Source organism: Ixodes scapularis, unplaced genomic scaffold (assembly GCF_016920785.2).
Source record: "Ixodes scapularis isolate PalLabHiFi unplaced genomic scaffold, ASM1692078v2 PGA_scaffold0__279_contigs__length_252992795, whole genome shotgun sequence".
NCBI classification, from domain to species: Eukaryota; Metazoa; Arthropoda; class Arachnida; order Ixodida; family Ixodidae; genus Ixodes; species Ixodes scapularis.
Window position 1 is genome coordinate 181,538,941 of NW_024609835.1, and position 17,786 is coordinate 181,556,726.

Below are 17,786 nucleotides of genomic sequence, written 5' to 3' on the forward strand. Positions count from 1 at the left end.
ATAACAAACTTTTCGTCGCCAAACGCTCCTTCGCGGCGGTTTGGGCGAGATGCCAAAGTTACAAAGCTTGCAGTTATCTAGTCGAAAAGGTTTAAGAGATATTAATAAATTTGTAATGAGCAAATGGGACCCTTTTCCTGTAGCCAACACTGTTTATCTCTATGCCGCATGCCGAGACTGATTCAGCCTTCAATGGAATTGCTCCGCTCTTTAAGCATTTCTTCGAGACGCATATTTGTATTTATTTGTTTATTTATTTGAGATACCTCGCAGCGCCTAAGAGGGATTAATGCGAGGAGGGGAGGCTTATATATATTAATAAATTTTGAAGCGGCAGGTTTTGAGGAAGCGCTGGTCTAATTAACTTCAAACGTAGTAGCGTTTTTTTGTGTTTTTTTTCCCTGAGATACGGTAGGCAAGAGCGATACACTCGCGCTTGGTATACTACGCGAGGCAATCAATTGAACGAGCAGCTCGGGACGGCGGCATACAAAGCACAAATGCCCCAGTAACGATGTCGTATTTCGGCGTAATGTAGTTAAATTTTTATATTAACTATTTAATTAAAACGTTGTTTCAGGTAGTTGGTGTGATCGTCAGGTGCCACAATTTCTTACCAACCAATATTAAACTGAAGCTATAGTGCTCCTCGTTAAACTCTCAGCTAAACTACTGCCATTTGGTTTTGGGGAACCACTACTAAAACAAAATTACAAAAAAATGTATACTTCAAACGAAGGTTTTGAGTTTTATTGAAGATTTCCCGTACAATTACTCCTCAGAACCTTTATTTTTGTAAATATAAAGCAATTCACATCCAAAACAAGTATAAATATCGTTTACATTATTCCATTCGTTTTTCATCTGAAGCATTCATAAATTGTTTGTCTACTATGTTCGAAATAACAAGGCATGAATGTATTATCAGTACTTGTCACCCAGAGAGATTAATGGTTCCCCCGAAGCCGTAAAAATTATAATTTACAATCACTTCATTATAACCTGCCGACAGTGCTAACTAAATAAATGGCCTTATAATAGCTGCGATATATCTGAACTTCCAAAAGCTGATCTACGCGAGCATTTCACGTACTAACTACTTGTATTTTGTATAATGCGTAGCTAGACACCTTTTTGTTGTTATATCAGATACTGCTTTGCTGTATTTTTTGTATGTCTTAAGATAGCTACTCCTTTGTTTCTTACTAATTTTATTGTATGTCGTATGAAGTGTAAACGACATGTCGACGCTGTTACTTCTGTAAGGGGATTTCAGACCCCGTAAAGCTGCTATTAGAAGCTTTTTGTTTGAGAGTCCCTCCAGTCTCTGGAAAATTAACTAAATTGAAATTGAAAGGAAACGTCACTGTCTTCTCTAATTTGAATACTTTGGGTTTGAACCGTAAACAAAAGCACCAGCACAGCCTCATTACTGAAACCCAAACGAGTTCTTACCGACGTCAAGGGAAATCAATCACTGAAATATTGCGAATAACGACACCCAACTTACCAAGCGAAATCCATCTATTTTATATTCCTAATATATACGACTGGCAGTTACAATTATCGGCCACTTCGAAAAGAAATATGTTTGTAGTCAGCATTCTAGTATACAGTTCCGATTATAAAACTGTGGTACAAAGATCGGAAGTTCTGACATGTTACCTATTAACATTTCCAAGCAGTATATACTTCCTTCAGAAACTTGAAAAAACAAAACAAAAAACAATCAAGTACTGTCTTTTACTGACAGATGACGCACTTCTGCACTTTTATCTATCTGCCCGTTCGGCAACCGCCATGTCTTCTTGTTCCGCGGTTTAGCGGCCCCAACCGAAGGTTTGTAAAATGGTAGACACTTCTAATGTTGTACATACTCTTTGCATGCTTTCTAGTTGGATTAGCCAATTAGTCCCCCCCCCCCCCCCCTCTCACCCATCGTTGCCAAAACTTGTAATATCCGCAGAGTCCAGTATGGTACCCATACCGGCCTAATATTTCAATAATCTGTCCCACAAACTTATAAGAAATAAAAAAGTGTTTTACAGGAGAAGACTCTTCTTCTGTAAAATGTGTAATAATTTTAACTCCTTTCTGAAACCGGCAAAAGGCGTAACAAAACCTCTCTTACACTGTCAATAGGTGGAGCAGAAACATTACACCTATTGTGAAAAAAAAAAAAAAAATTATGGCGTTTTGAAAAGGTACATTTGGTGTGGACGCACCTTCTAAACACCATTATAGGTGTTTTGGCGTTTCCGTGTACGCTATTTCCGGGATGCTGATATAAGTATGGCGCCTGGTCGCGTCTCCGACTGGTGTGTTTACCGCGTCCAAAAGAAAAATGGCCCCTCGATTTCCGCCCGATGACGTCATAAAAGCAGTCTTGGGTAAGTTACTTTTAAAAAGTAATTCGTTACAGTTACAGTTACTTTCAGAAAAAAAGTAGCGAAGTTACCGTTACAGTTACCGCAACAAAAGAGTAACTCGTTACAGTTACAGTTACTTTTAAGAAACAACGGCGTTTCTTTTCAGTTACTTTTCTAGAACACAAAAAAAAGGAAAAACTAGAAGACGCCCTTCACCAAGTTTTATAGCATAAAATTTTTAAAAAAGTACGCTTTTTACTTTATATTGTAACCTAGCACAAGTTGCTTCTCAGAATTAGTGTTTGAAAATTTACACGCCAGAGTAGTGGCGCAAATCAAAATACGAAACATACGGAGTGCGGAGTACTGGCGCTAGTCAAAATACGAAACATGCACAGTGCCCTCCGCGTGTATTGTTGTTTCACGGTTGATTTACCCGATTAAAATGCGCTTTCACAGAAAAAAGAAAAAAAAAAACACAACGTAGATAGTGGTTCAAGACACTAAGATGTAAAGGCTCGTTCAGACAAACCCATTTTTTTACGTTACGTTACGAAAAGTCACCGGGAAATCTGGGCTTCGTGTTAAGCGTGGCTACCAATTCAAGGAGATAGCCTGGCACGCGACTTTCTAAACACGAATGTTTCGGTGCCGACGAGCTAGGACGGTGAGTTACCGTGGCAACGAAGGACATAAAACTCGTTGGAATGTAACGTAAGGAGTTGAGCTCGGTTCAACTTTTCAAAGAGCACCGTTTTCTTACTTTACGTGTAAGTTACCGAAACATTCGCTTCTATGTCCTTCGTATGTTATGTCCTTAAATTGGTTGCCACGCTTAATGGGAAGCACACATTTCCCTGTGACTTTTCGTAACGTAACGTAAGAAAACGGGTCTGTGTGAATGAACCTTAAGTGCTCAGATACAAAGTACAAGGGCGTGCGTAATGATAACTAGATTTTCTAGATTTTTTTTCATAAAATCTACACGTGGCTATATTCGGGTCGTGACTCGTAAGAAAGAACATATCCACAAGTTTGTGCAAGGTCACCTTGACACTCAAAATGTCAGAACAGACAATTTTAAAGTGCAAAAAATATAAACTGTACCCTCGTTCAGTAATATATTATTCATAAAACCCTGGAAAGTAACGAAAAACGTAACGTCGTTACTTTCATCGTTACCTCAGAAAAGTAACTCGTTACAGCTACAAGTTATCAAAAAAGAAAAAAAATTACAGTAACGCATTACTAGTAACACGTTACTACCCAATACTGCATAGAGGTGCCATGCTGTCTCCGGCCGCGATCCTGGCGGTGTCCCAGTAGCGGTGCTGGATGTGGCAGACGCCTGTTCTGCTACAGGTCGCTGTCTGGTGCGACAGTATACGGAAGCTTCTGCAGCCAGAAGTTGAGACGCCGCTACTACAGCGACTCTCGCACTCGCTCGTGCTTTTCGCCGGCCCTCTACGACCAACCGCCAGGATCGCGACATCCAACAGCATGGAACTCCGGCTTTTATGACGTCATTTGTTGCCACTTCGGGGCCACTTTTGAAGTATGGGCGAGATAGGACGCTGAACACACCAATCGAAGACGCGCTCCAGGCACCATAATAGAAGCAGACAGCAACCAGTTTACTTTTACTGTGCTCCTGCGCATTTCTGTGGGAACACGCGCGTGGATTTTGTGTTTTTCGCCAGAAAGTGACAGGAGTCACCTTTTTTTTTATTTTGGTTGCAGCTTATAGTATGCACCTCATTGAAAAAAATTGTAATTGCTTTAGTCACGGTATCATTTTGACCAGTGAACTACTGTTAACCTTCGCTGTATTTCCGGCGCAGACCTGTGTTCCACAGCAGGTATGTAAAGACAAGCGACGAATCTAAACAAAATAACAATGGAAGGGAATGTAGATTATGTTCAAGGTGCGCCTACGCTCCGGTGACTCCAATGTGTTGATAATATGCCAGCCCCTGTTACTACACGAAAACGACTTGTCGTGCAACTTTACGAGTGGTTGAAATACCGAAAACGTCAATAATAAAGTAACGTGAGCTATGAAAAGTATATTTTTTGGTTTTTAATACTCCTCACAGCCTTTACGGAGCACCAGTTATCTGGCCTCAACTTTTTTTTCAAAAAGTCGAATGTGCGGATGGTGTTTTAACGCTAGAACAAGCAAGCTCGCACATATGCATGAGCAGAAAGAATAAAGTGAAACTCGTTTATTGAATATCGGCCTATACTTACTTGGCCTTCACTTTATTTTTATCACCTATACGCACATGGAGGTCCTGATCAAGTGTTACTCCGTGTATTTTGCCGTTTCTCCTGATTTTCCAGATGCCCTTCGCTGGTTTGACACGTAAATCCCCCCTCCAGAAAAGCGTCGACACCGTGTTTGCGCTGTCCAACAGCGCATATAAATGAATGCATGAAGCTATTTTAGCGCTGTGCTTAAAGGGGCCTCCGGAGCTTTCTGCGATCGTCTGTTTATGTTGTTATATTGCGTAGTAGGTGCAAGTTAATATGTATACAAAGTTTTAAATTACAAAACCGTTTTTTAAGCAGATGGCAGAAGAAATATACCGGGACTATTTTCTCTTGGAAGACAATCCCCCATTTCCTGCCTATCGCTAAAACTTGACCAATGGAAATGCTGCGTTTTGCGGTGAATGCGAACGTTATTATTGCAGCACTTTTTAAGCTTGTTGTAAATTAGAGTTTGAGAAAAACGTAAACTGGTTGTGATGCGGGAAACATAGTCCGCAATTATCGCTCCAAAACCAGCGAACTATGTTTTCTCCCCGTAAGCTTGTTGCTAGGGGGTGATGCGTCGGCGCGTCGGTTCGTCTGCTTCCCCGGGCCTCTGCAGGCGTGCGTTTGCGGGACACATGTTCCTTCTTTTCGTGGATCCCGACTCCGAAGCCAGCTTTGCGATCCTTCCACGTCAAAGAGTCAAACTTTTCCTTGTCATCTGTAAGATGCGACTGCGTATTGCAGTAGCATCGCGGCGGTGCGGTGCGACGAACGACGACTGCCGAGCACAAAGTCCGGGTTCCTTGACGACGGTCCGCGCGTGTTCGAGAGATTCCTCCGCGGGTCGGCGGTCGCCGGCGTTGGTGACGCGCAGTGACGCCGGGATCCTTCGCTTGCTATTGGCTGACGCGTAAAGAGATGCCCCTACCGTTTTCCGGGGTCATCTCAGAAAGGGGGTCGTGCCGGGGACTTTGATAGCAATTTTAGTAGGGAAATCCGCCGCGCATGACCTTAGTTTTATGATATTTAGGATACTTAGGGCCTGCAGATTGAGTTACCACCATAAATAGACCATCGCAGAACGCTCCGGAGGGCCCCTTTAAAGCATTGCAATGAAAGAGAGAAAAAAACACGGTAACTGACCAACTGTTAGATTTACGGGACTAACAACGTTCCAAGCTACTCAATACGTTAGAATTACTGACATTTCCTCTAATAAACAAGCGCAGAAAAAGGAATGCACCCGATTTTCTCCATAGGAATGAATTACCCGATGGCAGTTTTCATCTAATTGTTGTCTGCTCCAATTTGAAACAGCACAGCGCCAGTTGAACCTCTAATTATAATAACTATAGGCGCTGACCATAGCAGGCGGGCTTCATCGTGCAGAAAGAGACGACGGGATGGCGAGATCAGGTGCGTATAGCTGGGTGTTTTCGCGTGCATTTTGAATTGTCGGAATGTGAACAAAAAGAATTAGGCATAAGAAATCAACACAAATCCCGGATTTCCACCAGCGGCTAATATGATTTGACGAGCCTCACAGGAAAAGTATACATTTAGCTCGAAATATTGAAGAAGCTTTTTGTACTCTAACACGTACCTAAACAGTACCGATGTAGCCAAACGGTAAACTACAATGTACAGCATGTCCCCGAGAAAAACAAGAGTGTTTTTTCAGCACAAACATAAACTAATTGTCGGCAATCGTTTAGTCTCTAAGAAAATGTAGTTCTTGCGGTCCGGACTAGGTAGCAAGGTTTGATAGCTATCCGTTCTCTTATTCAAAAATTTTAAAGGAGTTTCCAAAAAAAAGTTGCAAAATGATGGTTGACAAGGCGCACGAATGTATCGGGCTGATTGACGCAAACTACCGGTGAGGGGCACCAATTTCCAAAGTTTCCAAAGAAAAGTTTTAAAAAATTCGCTTTTAACTTTTGAAGAAGTTAATGGTCACCTCTGAAACTTGTGGGCAACCTGGAGATGCCAAGCGGTTGGCCCAGGCTGCCCCTCCGACAATCATGAGTGGTCATCTTGACCACGAGGGGGCCAAGGGCAACCGGCCACGCGAGCGGCGCTCCGCCTCTGATGAAAGGCCGTCGCAGCGGACGCGCGGGGGATGTTGGGATCGCGGCGCAGGCGATAGCGGTCATTAAGTGTTTACGTGTTGTTGAACCGGTGGACTGTGTCATTCCCCGAGACGGGTAGCAGCAAGGGAAATCCCACAAACTATAAAATCTGGTCCGGGCCGTTCAAGGTACATTTTGGCAGAAACGGAGCATTCGGCGATGCGTAGCTGATATTTGAGCCTAAAAAAGTACCGAAATTCTTTCGGGGTATTTGCTAAGAATAAAACGTGTTTGGCTTGTTCTTTAAAATCAACAAAGGACAGCTACTGCCCCCCGTGGGGGAACATCGAAGAAAGAATGTCCACTCGGGGATGGAGTTGTGCAGCAAAAGTCGTGTTCTGCGCACTTCGGCAGGGGTATGCAACTACCGACTAGGAATCCACATGCCGGCAGCATGCCTCGCACCCAGTGAGCTAGCATTGCGTATCAAGATTTCTGTGTAATATTTTCGTCAATACTTACCTTGGAGAAGGACTGCACAGGTTACTAGAAGAACGTAGCTGATTGTACTTACAATGACTTAGTGAAGACAAAAAAAAAATCACTTGATTGGTGTCACTGATTACAGCCTACTGGGCGCAACCGATTTTTTTCACGGCGCATTTTAAAACAATGTATCGAGTAAACAAATCCACTTTGGGTGACACAACGACCACGAAAATACAGTTACGTTATGTTACGATGATAACAACAACACACAAAAAAAGCTTTTTGTTTTGTTGATATTTTATTGGTTTTGTTTTAATTCAAGTTTCGGAAAGCTTGGACGGAGGTTCTATTTTACTGTTCAAGTCATACCTCAATCGGCCAATCAACGGGCGCCACACCTGGCACAGCGCGTTCCACGCGCGACAAATGTTGTCTGGATCGCAAGCTGATTCGTAGAGAAGGGTGAGGTGAGCTTTGAGTATACATCTTTTCAAGAAACATTCGGCCCCAGGAACAAGATAGCCTTTTTTAGCCCACTCACTGGGTTTGAGGCTATACTTCCTTTAACCTCAAGTCCAGACTTAGCCGGCGCTACGAGCTGATGGGACCAAGCAGACAACGTCAAAAGGGCACCATCGCGGTGTTCGTCATGTTTGTGTGCGTATTCTATAGTTGCTGAACCAATCATAAACAGAAAAAGCCCAATGACTTGCGTATTTCACGCTGTTTGATTGGTTCCATTATCTCGTAGCGTCGGCTGCATCTGGACTTAAGCTGGAACGAAGTTCAGTCTCTCGCCGACCCTAACCCAATGGACAGTTGATTTCAATAGGTGCGATTTCAAACACTGCTGGCGGTTAGATTCTCGCCCTTTCCCGCTTTTCGTTTGCACGTCATGATGTATGCCTTTTCCGGAGGAAATTCGGAACGCATTGTACCACACTTAGAAGAAAAATTAAACTAAATATTTATTTTTTGGGGGGCGGCTGTGACAGGGCGATGGCCACTAGATTGTTTATTTTATTTGATGATAAGTCCTAACGGCGTCCCCCACTCAACCGTGTCCATCGACAAAGAGCATAGCTTTCGAAAATAATTTACTACACAATATGGCCGAAAGGCATGCATATCGCATGCTCACAAATAACGTGATTAGAGATCTACACGAGAGGACTCGGACATGAAGTTTGGCAACTGCCAAGATTGGAGCAATATATTGTACGCACCACACTGTGCTGTGTCATCGAAGAATGATTAATATAAAAAAAATCGTATAACACCGCACAAGAGTGTCGACGACAGTCACATCTTGACGATTGGACGGAAGATAAAAGGACGACATTTCGGAGCGCATGTTAGGGAGAGCTTCCTTTTTTGTTGTTGTGGCTATGTAGTTAAAAAGGAAATAGAGGCAGCTTCCTTTCTTCCCAACACCAGCGCCAAGGCAAAAGATCGAATGCGATTGCTTATTTCCCTACCCCGACCCGAGCAGCTATCTTCGGCTAGGACTGCGAAGGTCCCTATACGGATTATCTCTGGGAGTGGGGAGAACAGTTATCATTGTTCGCGAAATCCCGTCAAGGGCCGTTCGACGTTCTTTCCCTCTTTCGTTTCACGTGAATTACCGAGCAGAAACACTTGAATGGCACGCACATGACAGCCTAATTTCTCACGTAAATTAGGGTGAGGGAGAAAAATCAAATGAAAATATTATACTTCTATAGGATGTGCCTTCCCGCCTGGGAAGGCAGAACCGCTTTAAAGCCAATTTGAAAAAAAAAAAAAAAAAGAAAAATAGTTGGCAAATCCACCAAATGTTATTATTCAGAAATTAAAAACCGATTGAAAGGAAGAAAAAAAACTAAATAGTGAAAGTGATACCCTAGCTAAGAAAGCGGGCTTGATCAAAGGCGTGTATTTTGTTTGTGTTCTGCTTTTTTTTTTTAGTAGGATAACTTTATGGTACTTTGTGAAGCACAAGCAACAAAATATTACCCTATTTTTCTTTTTCTAGTCTTCGTTTTTCTGCTTTATTTTGTTTCTAAAAACATTAACTAAGTTAAAATGATGTTAATGTTGTTAATGGTGCGTTTTTTTCCCTATATTGAAATCATTTAGGTTAACTACAGCCTTTTGGTCTTTTGGTAGGTATAAATAAGGCATAAGAAAATGTCTACATACAATTTCACTGTTTTATTTTTCAACGTATTGTGTTTATTTTTTCCTTATTATTTTTTAGAACTTATTTCTCACAGTGAAAGATAACAGGAAATGGATACGCAGCATGGATGAGGAAAATAAAAGTAAAACTTTCGAGAGAGGTCGGAAAACTTGGAATGCCAAACCGAGAAACAGGGACGGAGAATCGCACTGAGCATGTTTCAACAATCCAAGAGAGTGGCTTGAAATGACTAGCTAATAGGAGAAGCGAGGGTCACGTAAGGCGCATCATCATCAGCAACATGGCGGCGATCTAGGAGCTTCTTTTGGAAAGATGTATACATTCGCGGCAGTGCTATGCACGCTACCAATATAAGTAACAAACTAACTTTGCTTGGTAAAAACAACAACAACAACGCGTTATTAACATTTTTGTTAGTAATAGTCTGCAGATCCTGCTGATGCAAACTTAGGCTATACAAATTTTTGGGATCATCATATATACCGCTGGATAGCAGCAAATCGAATATTTGCTCATTTACTTCTTCCAGATTGCAGAATAGTCCTTGTGCCATGCATGTCGTTGATGTATATACGTAGTCACTGCTGAATATTTGGTTCTATTGGTTGTTTGCATTTCTTATTCTCTATTATTTGCATTCTTGTTTACTACGAACGAGTGCACCACTCAGGCTTCGGCTGTTACTGGGCACAATAAATAAAAGTATTTTTATTATTATTATAGTGGCAGGTAACTAACGATGCGATTTTAAGCTCAAGTAACGAAAGTCAAACATAGCAAAGTTATTTGACCAGCATAGTTTATTTTTTGTTTTTACTTTTATGCAATGTAATCAGCACACATCTACGCATGACGTACGCTGATTTATAAACGGTTCGAAGGATATAGGGATCCGTCTGGAACTATTTTAGGGTATTTGTAAATTTGTCTCGTGGATTCTTCACTGCTTCTAACTGTCGGATAATTTCATCGTGCCATCGGTATAGCGCATTCCTCTTCTTTTATAGACGGTATTTTTAGAAGAGGTTAGTTAGCTTTATTGTTTTTTGTTTTGTAAGGTGGCGATACAGGTAACGGGACCAGTCGCGACGGACCGCTCACATGGAAAACAGGCCTATCATTTACGAGATTATTTATTGATTTATTTTATATCTGACGGTTTGACTCTATCCCCCCTAAAATAATACACAGTTGGTGTGTCCGGTACGAGTTTGGTGATTACTCTAAATACATCGTGAATAGTAACTTTCGTAACATATATCTTGTATACAGGGGGTATTCACTGGGCGCCATATTTCGGGAAGCTGTTTCACTCCCGTGCGTCTAGTTCCAGCACAATACTCGAAGAGCCAATTACCGCACCTTACAAAGACAGCTCAGCGAATGACGATGACGAAACGTATGTTTAGACCAAAAAACGCAGTCTGAGTTGTGACATTAAGCAATGCAAGCGTGACGTTTTGCATTGCTTAATGTCACAACTCAGACTGCATCTTTTGGTCTAAACATATGTTTTTGACATCGTCATTAGCGGAGTTGTCTGCCTAAGCTGCGGTGATAGGCTCCCCGAGTGTTGTGCGGGAAAGCAGAAACAGGGGCTTTTTTTAGAGTGTAGAGCGCATTCTCAGAGCAAGCGGCAATCTTGATGGTGTAGAATGACCGTTTCAAAAAAACTGTGGAAGCTCGCCATCAGCATGTTCTCAGCAGTCATGCACAGAGCAATGACCTCCTATTATAGCCTTTCAGCAAGATGACAAGGACACAGCTTATTTATCCATTGACTTCAAACAAACTTCCTGTACGACGCTTTGTCATCTGACGGGTGTCATAAGGTCAACTTGAGAAAGGCTGTTTCTATTTTTGTTTAGTTTCCTCGAATTCGTGACGCAATTGAGAATTGATTGGCGTCTCTATCGGTCATATACGCAACACCTTGCTGCGCTAAAAAAAGTAAATAAATAAATACACACACAAAAACGTTTTCTTGATTCTTAACATATTTCAGTGCGACTTGATTTTTTTTTTTTTCACCGGCATTCCGAAGGCCATTTTTTCCATCGGTCCCAACTCTCGGTTATATCGCCTTCTCGATGCATTTTTTTGTTATCTAATTGCCTTTAACGGCAGATGGTATCTTAGTTGGGCCCTTTCCCCGTGTTGCCAAGAATATCTCTCGCTCTTCGATGTGAGGGCAGTAATTTCTGCCCTCACATGGTGATTATCACTGATAGTGTTTAATGCAACAATTGTGGTGTCTGAATTTTTTTTTTCCATGTTCGTGGAATGTTGGTGTACACGCACTCTACTCCCTGAAGTCACGTCTCTGCGGTGGCACTGCTGTCGTCACCGCACATTCGCAGAAGTTTCGCCTCACGTGAAACATTTGGAGGCGTAAAGTCCACGTCTCTACAACTTTGTTTGCGTTGAATCTTAGGGGCCACGTTGACAAAATTAGCAATTGCTGCTTTTCTTGACTAAATATCGCAATGTTCCCGAGGTTCGTAATTAGGTCTGTCAAGTTCGTTGTCCTTTAAGGATGGGTCTGGATTGATTTCACTGTGCGAAATGTTTCCCATAATCTTATTGTATGGGGAATTTTCAGTTTCTATCAGCACCAGTGGCGAGACTCAGTCGTTGCAGTTGGCGAGTTTCACGCGTACATGAAGCATGGAGTGTTCCAAAGGTTGATACCGGTTGCATATTGGCGAAAGTATTTGATTGATTGGCCAGCTTTAGCTGCTGTTGTACTTCATCTCAACAGCTCGCTTCTTTCCGGCGTAAATGCACGGCCGCTCGTACGAAAGGCAATTGCGTGGTGTGGTGAATGACAAAATCACGTTTTATAAACAAGCAGCTCTACGGAGGAAAATAAAAAAAAAAACACACACAGACACCATTTTCAATATCGAAAGCTTCGAAAACAGCAGGTTATTTAATATAAATGTATAAAAATAAATGCGATATAGATAGCCACTGAAATCGAAGGTTCTTGTTTATTTCTAGAGAGAGGTGCACGCAAGGTAGAGCCACTAGATATATGTCTGATCTGTACTTGTCCGTAACTGTTTCCTCGTTAGTTTAATGGCGTACATGCCCCTTCGACAGATAAAACTGCCTATAAATTTATCGCTTTTTTTTTTTTTTTTTTGCTTATCAAGCTGTTTTTCCGTCGTCACTTTTCATATAGCAATTACGGACTACCCAAGAGAGCATTGAGCAGGAGATCGAACTATAAGGGGCGCTTTGTCGAGCTTGTTGTTCTTGTTGTCCCCACAGCCCGGTGTTTACTAGCATGGCATAGCAAAGAAATTGATATTCGCCTAGCACGGTCTGAGCGCTTTCTTCTGACCAGTGTGTAGGTAACACCAGGAGCGGCCTTCGAATCGTCATCCTCGGTTTGGGGGGTCGAAAACAGACGAGAGAATACGGTTTATTTTCCCCACAGCTGGAGCGTACCGCTAGAGGAGTGACTGTTTGATCTCCTCCCCTATAGCGCTGTTGATCAAGTGCTTACATAAAGATTAAGAAAACAACTGCGATACATAATTTTAGGTTGAATGGACACACCGCACAATCACCTGTACCAATAGTTTTTTTTTAAGAAACCGCAAAACTCTTAAGTAGACGTGTATACACCCCAAAATAACTGAACCTTTCTTTCTAGATAAAACAAAATTAAAAATAACGCAGACTTTTTTTTTATATGAAACCCCTAAACACTGAGCTTAAGTCTATAGTTTGTTTGAATGGCCCTACTAAAATTGTAACGAATAAAAACATAAACTTTAATAATAAAACTTAAAAGGAACGTTTAATGCGGCGAACTTGTCCCGAGAAACACGTACTTTGACGGCGACGTAAGGACGACTGACTCAGGCAGCCATGCGAAGCTCCTTTTGCTAGCCCGTGAGTATCTAAAAGATTCCGAGCTCGAACAAAGAACAATACTTTCGAGTCATCTGGAACATCCCAGTCGTGACAACACAAGATAGATAAAAAGGACAAGCGCTGGCCTTGATCGAACCCCAGCCAGCGGCGTGGGAGTCGAGCACGATGCTTACTCAGCTATTGCACGCAGCTTTACTTCCCTCTTGAAAAAAACGCATCGTCCCTATGCAACACAAAATGAAATTGACAACTCAAAACAAGAAAAGGGCAAACTACAGAGTCACCTGAAGCGCAGATTTTCGCGGACCTTTCGAGGATAGTTCAGTTCCAGTCGGCGACATGAATCGTACCGTCGGGTCACAGACCGGGGCGTGACAATAGTGGCTGGCAGCTCAGGCAGCGAATAACTTTGAGGCTGAAACACCGCTTTAACAGTTCCTCGCTGCGACGTTGAATTGGTGTTCGGATCCACACTTGGTAGCCGGGCTGGAACTGGGCGTCGTGGTGACAAAGATAGTACCGGTTATCGTCAGCAAGTTGTGCGGTTTGAATCAAAATGCTGCCGAACTGGCGAACTTCCTCCTGTCGTTGAGTGACGAGCAGAGCGTCGTCGCCTGTTCGTCTTTGTGGTCGACATCCCACTCGTTGTCGGTATCGTCATCGGGTTTATCGGCAAGGTTGCAGTCGAGGTTGTCGTTGAAGTCATCGTCCGGGTCGTTTTTGGGTCGCCGTCGAAGTCGTTGTCAGGGTTGCCGTCAAAGTCCTAGTCGGGATCGCCGTCGATGTCATCGTTCAAGTAGTCGCCTGAGTCGTCGCCAGTGTCGTTGCAGTCTCAACATCAATGTCGAAGACACGATTTGTCGTCGAGGCCATAGTAAGGTTCGCTCGACGCCGTAGCCAGGGTTTGTCGAGTCCACAGTCCGGGTCGCTTTCGAGTCCATAGTTGAGGTCGTCGTTGATGTGACAGTTAGAGTCATCCTCGGATGTTTTCGGGGACGTCGCCTTCACGGTCGTCGTTTTCGGAGTTATCGTGTTCACAGCTGGTACGCATCGTGGGCATGAATTGCGTTTTCTCTAGGGTGCCTACATGTTTCCGCCGCTCCGCTGTTTAGGGTGGCGACAACGTTTGTTGTACCTGTCACCGACAAACCAGTGTTGCCTACCTCGTTATTATGGCAACCTCCGCTGTTTTCGTCGACCATTTTGTCACACTCGCCGGTCGTGCGCTCGGACAACGCCGCTAATCCTCGTTAGGGCTAGGGAACGCTCACTGCTCTCGTTCCGACGGCGAGGTTTCGGCGTTCAATGCCGGTCTATGGCGTTCCGTTTTGTCGCGGGAACTCGCGTTTCGATAAAAGCAACGCACACTTCCTACTCGCAACTCCAAAATATGAAACACCCGAATAAAGAGAGCGACAGCCACGAATAACGCCATCCCGCTGAGCCTCCGACTCCTCTTATGAACGGACCCGGAAGTGGCCTCACAGTGTTGCCGGTGTGTCGAGACTACAGAAACTCAACGTTGTGTACGTTTAGCGAACTAAGAAGTGGGAAAAATGGCAGTGAGAGAGGATCTGGGAAAGGGTAACAAGAAGTTGGCGCCACCCTAAAGCGGAGCGGAAACATGTAGGCATTCTATAGGGTTACCCCGCACCTCCACCAAAATAGGACCAAAGCGCTCAAGTTTCGCCGCTGAATACAGCGCTATGCCAGCCCCTGCCGGGATGCCCCAATCCGAATGACTCGTTGTTTTTCGCCTCGCTTCTCCGCCGTAGGTGGTCGGGTACGCCAGTCAGTAATAATAATTGCGATAAAGAAGATATAAAAGCCCAGCTAGCACAAAAATTTTGTTGTTGATTGCAGTAATAACTTCCGATATTGTTCTAGTCAGTCCTTAAAATTCTACCGCTTCCCTGAAAAGGCGTACGAGACTCGAACGGCGCCAAGCCTGAACCACGGCAGTGCTCCAACAAAAGTAAGTTTATTGTTCGTTGGTAGATCAGTTTTGCTAAAGAAGCCAGAAAAACGAAATGGAATTGGTGTCATAACAATAGCAGCATGACTACCGAACGCGGGAAAATCAGTTGGCGGTGCCTGTGTGAAGGAATATTTGATTTACGTGCGCCTCTGTCCCTTCCCTTGAGGTGTTTGACGGGGCCTGAATCGTGATGCTGGATCCTTTTGGCACGAATATTTCAACTATAATCACTGACAGGACGATAACGGCAGGGAGGAGCTTCAGTTCCTCCAGCACCAGCTTCCAACCTTCGCTAGGGCTTATATCTCGTGAGCCTGAAGCGTAAACGTGCAGCCAAATCGCAGCGAAGGGCAACGAAGACGTGCTGGAGGTCGGCCGTTCAAAAGAGACGCCCAGCCGTTCTTACTTTGTCAGCAGTCTTGTAGCTAGGGGAGGGGCTTTTGGGGGTTGCAAGTACTGCTTTGTCCTGCCGTGTGTGTTTCTTAATCGCTGTTCCCGTTTTTCTAGCTGTTTATAGCCATCATGTACAACCCTATATTATGCACATGCACCCCCCCCCTTCCCAAACAACACACACAAGGAAAGCACAATCCAAATCGCCTCAACCAGCCAACCCCCCCCTTAAAAAAAAAAGAGAAAAAAAAAGCTTGACTACGTTTTTACTTGTTAGGGACAATAATAGTTATTATTATTTCGTGTCGATTTTCCACTGATCACACCAGAGATTTTATATTATTGATTTATTTTTAGTGGGGGCGGTTTAATTCCGCCAACGTCAGCGAGGATCTGTAGGGTACACTTCGTGGACACCTGCAAGGACGACGCTGAGGCTCATCACGCAACAAGTTACAAGACGAGATGCCAGCTGAGGTGACCTTAATTGAATAGAGGCTAATTGCAGGGAACCTACCAATCTTGTAGTTGCTTGTGAGATATTGTTAGTTATTTTAAATTAATTTTCACTCCCTCTCTCGAATATACAGGTGACCTTTCCTCGTCGATTTTGCATTTTCTATATGTGCCTGGTTCTTAGCCAGTTAAAAGTATGGTTAGTTGATTGGTAACTTCTGTAATCTCTTGTCTTCGACTTACATGTTTTGGTTTAGCATGTACCCCAAGATTCAGTATAGCTTGGCTAAAGATAGATAGCCTTAGGTGATGACTGCTTTCTCACGAACTGGGATACATCCTTCATGAGATTTGGAATATCATGAACAGCTGATCTGCCGTGCAAGGTCCCTGAATCAGTCGGGGGTCTCGGCCCTACAATTCGTTTGACAGTCCTTGCTTCTTGAGATGTGTACATCATCTGCAAGTGTCCTGCCGGGCATACTTCGAGTCTGCGCCAATGTCACCGTGTTAAGAGCATGGGAAAAATTTTGATATTGCCACAAGGTTGTGTATGTTTACCTACTCGTGGTTGTGATAGAACTCACTAAATATCGTTTTCACTGTCAACAAAACATTTTTGAAAGCGTTGCATTATGCTTCTGTACTGTATTTTCAAGACTACAGTCCACAGGAGCAAATTTGGGGTAAAAATAAGATTTTGCTTAGATTGTCCACACACGGTGCATTGTCTATACACCTGGTGCTTAGTCGTCGCGAATATCTTTTCATAGATGGAACACTTTGAGAAACGTCTGCTTTCTTAGCTCACAAAAAAAAAAAACTATAATATGCATAAATCATCATTAACATACTCTTTTATTCACAAAATCCGCCTCTTCTCGTCATAATCAGCAATATTGAAGAACAAAATCCCGTATAGTCCGCACGGCCTAAAATTTCAACACATTTAAAATTGTATAGCCCGGAAAATACGGTAAATGCTTGGAAACGCTTGAAAACATGCAACGTTTTTATTAATTTAATTGTCAAAGAAATATTACGAAACAAACTTTATTCAGTGAAGCAGCAATTAAACACTGACAGGCAAAGAATATTTTTCCAGAAAATAAAAATTGTTCTAATAATGACAGCCTATCATGTGTCACTGGTGTTTTTTTACTACACAATATCTTCCTCCTAAAATGTCCCACACAGGAAAGTATGAATCAAGCCCCAACCCAATATTTGGAAATCTTGCATGTGGATTGGACACCTTGAACCTGAAGGAGAAATGAAATTTTTATAAATCCATTCAACTGAACATTGTCATAAAAATTCGACTAAAATTATGTGCAGTCATCTGCATAGAAGACATTTATGCAGGAGATTCAGTCTAGGCTAGCCTCTTTTTGTTTTCAACTGCTTTACCCCTTTTTCTGACAATGTCGCGGTACACTAACGTTCAAACTAGCAGAAAAGGTACCATCAATCAGCAGGAGCAGGTCCCAGTAACTGCAAACTTACTGCCTCGGTGAAGTGGGGCAAAAATAACTGGCAATAAATCCACGAGGCCTTTGTTCAGGTCGTGCCCTGGCGTTTTAGTTCCCTACAGCTGAGGCAGGCTGATGCAGGAAGCGTGTTCAGCAATACTAATAAAATTAAGATCCTGGGCACAATGCTCGCACCGGTCCGCGACTCCAGCCCAGCGAGGACCTGTAGTC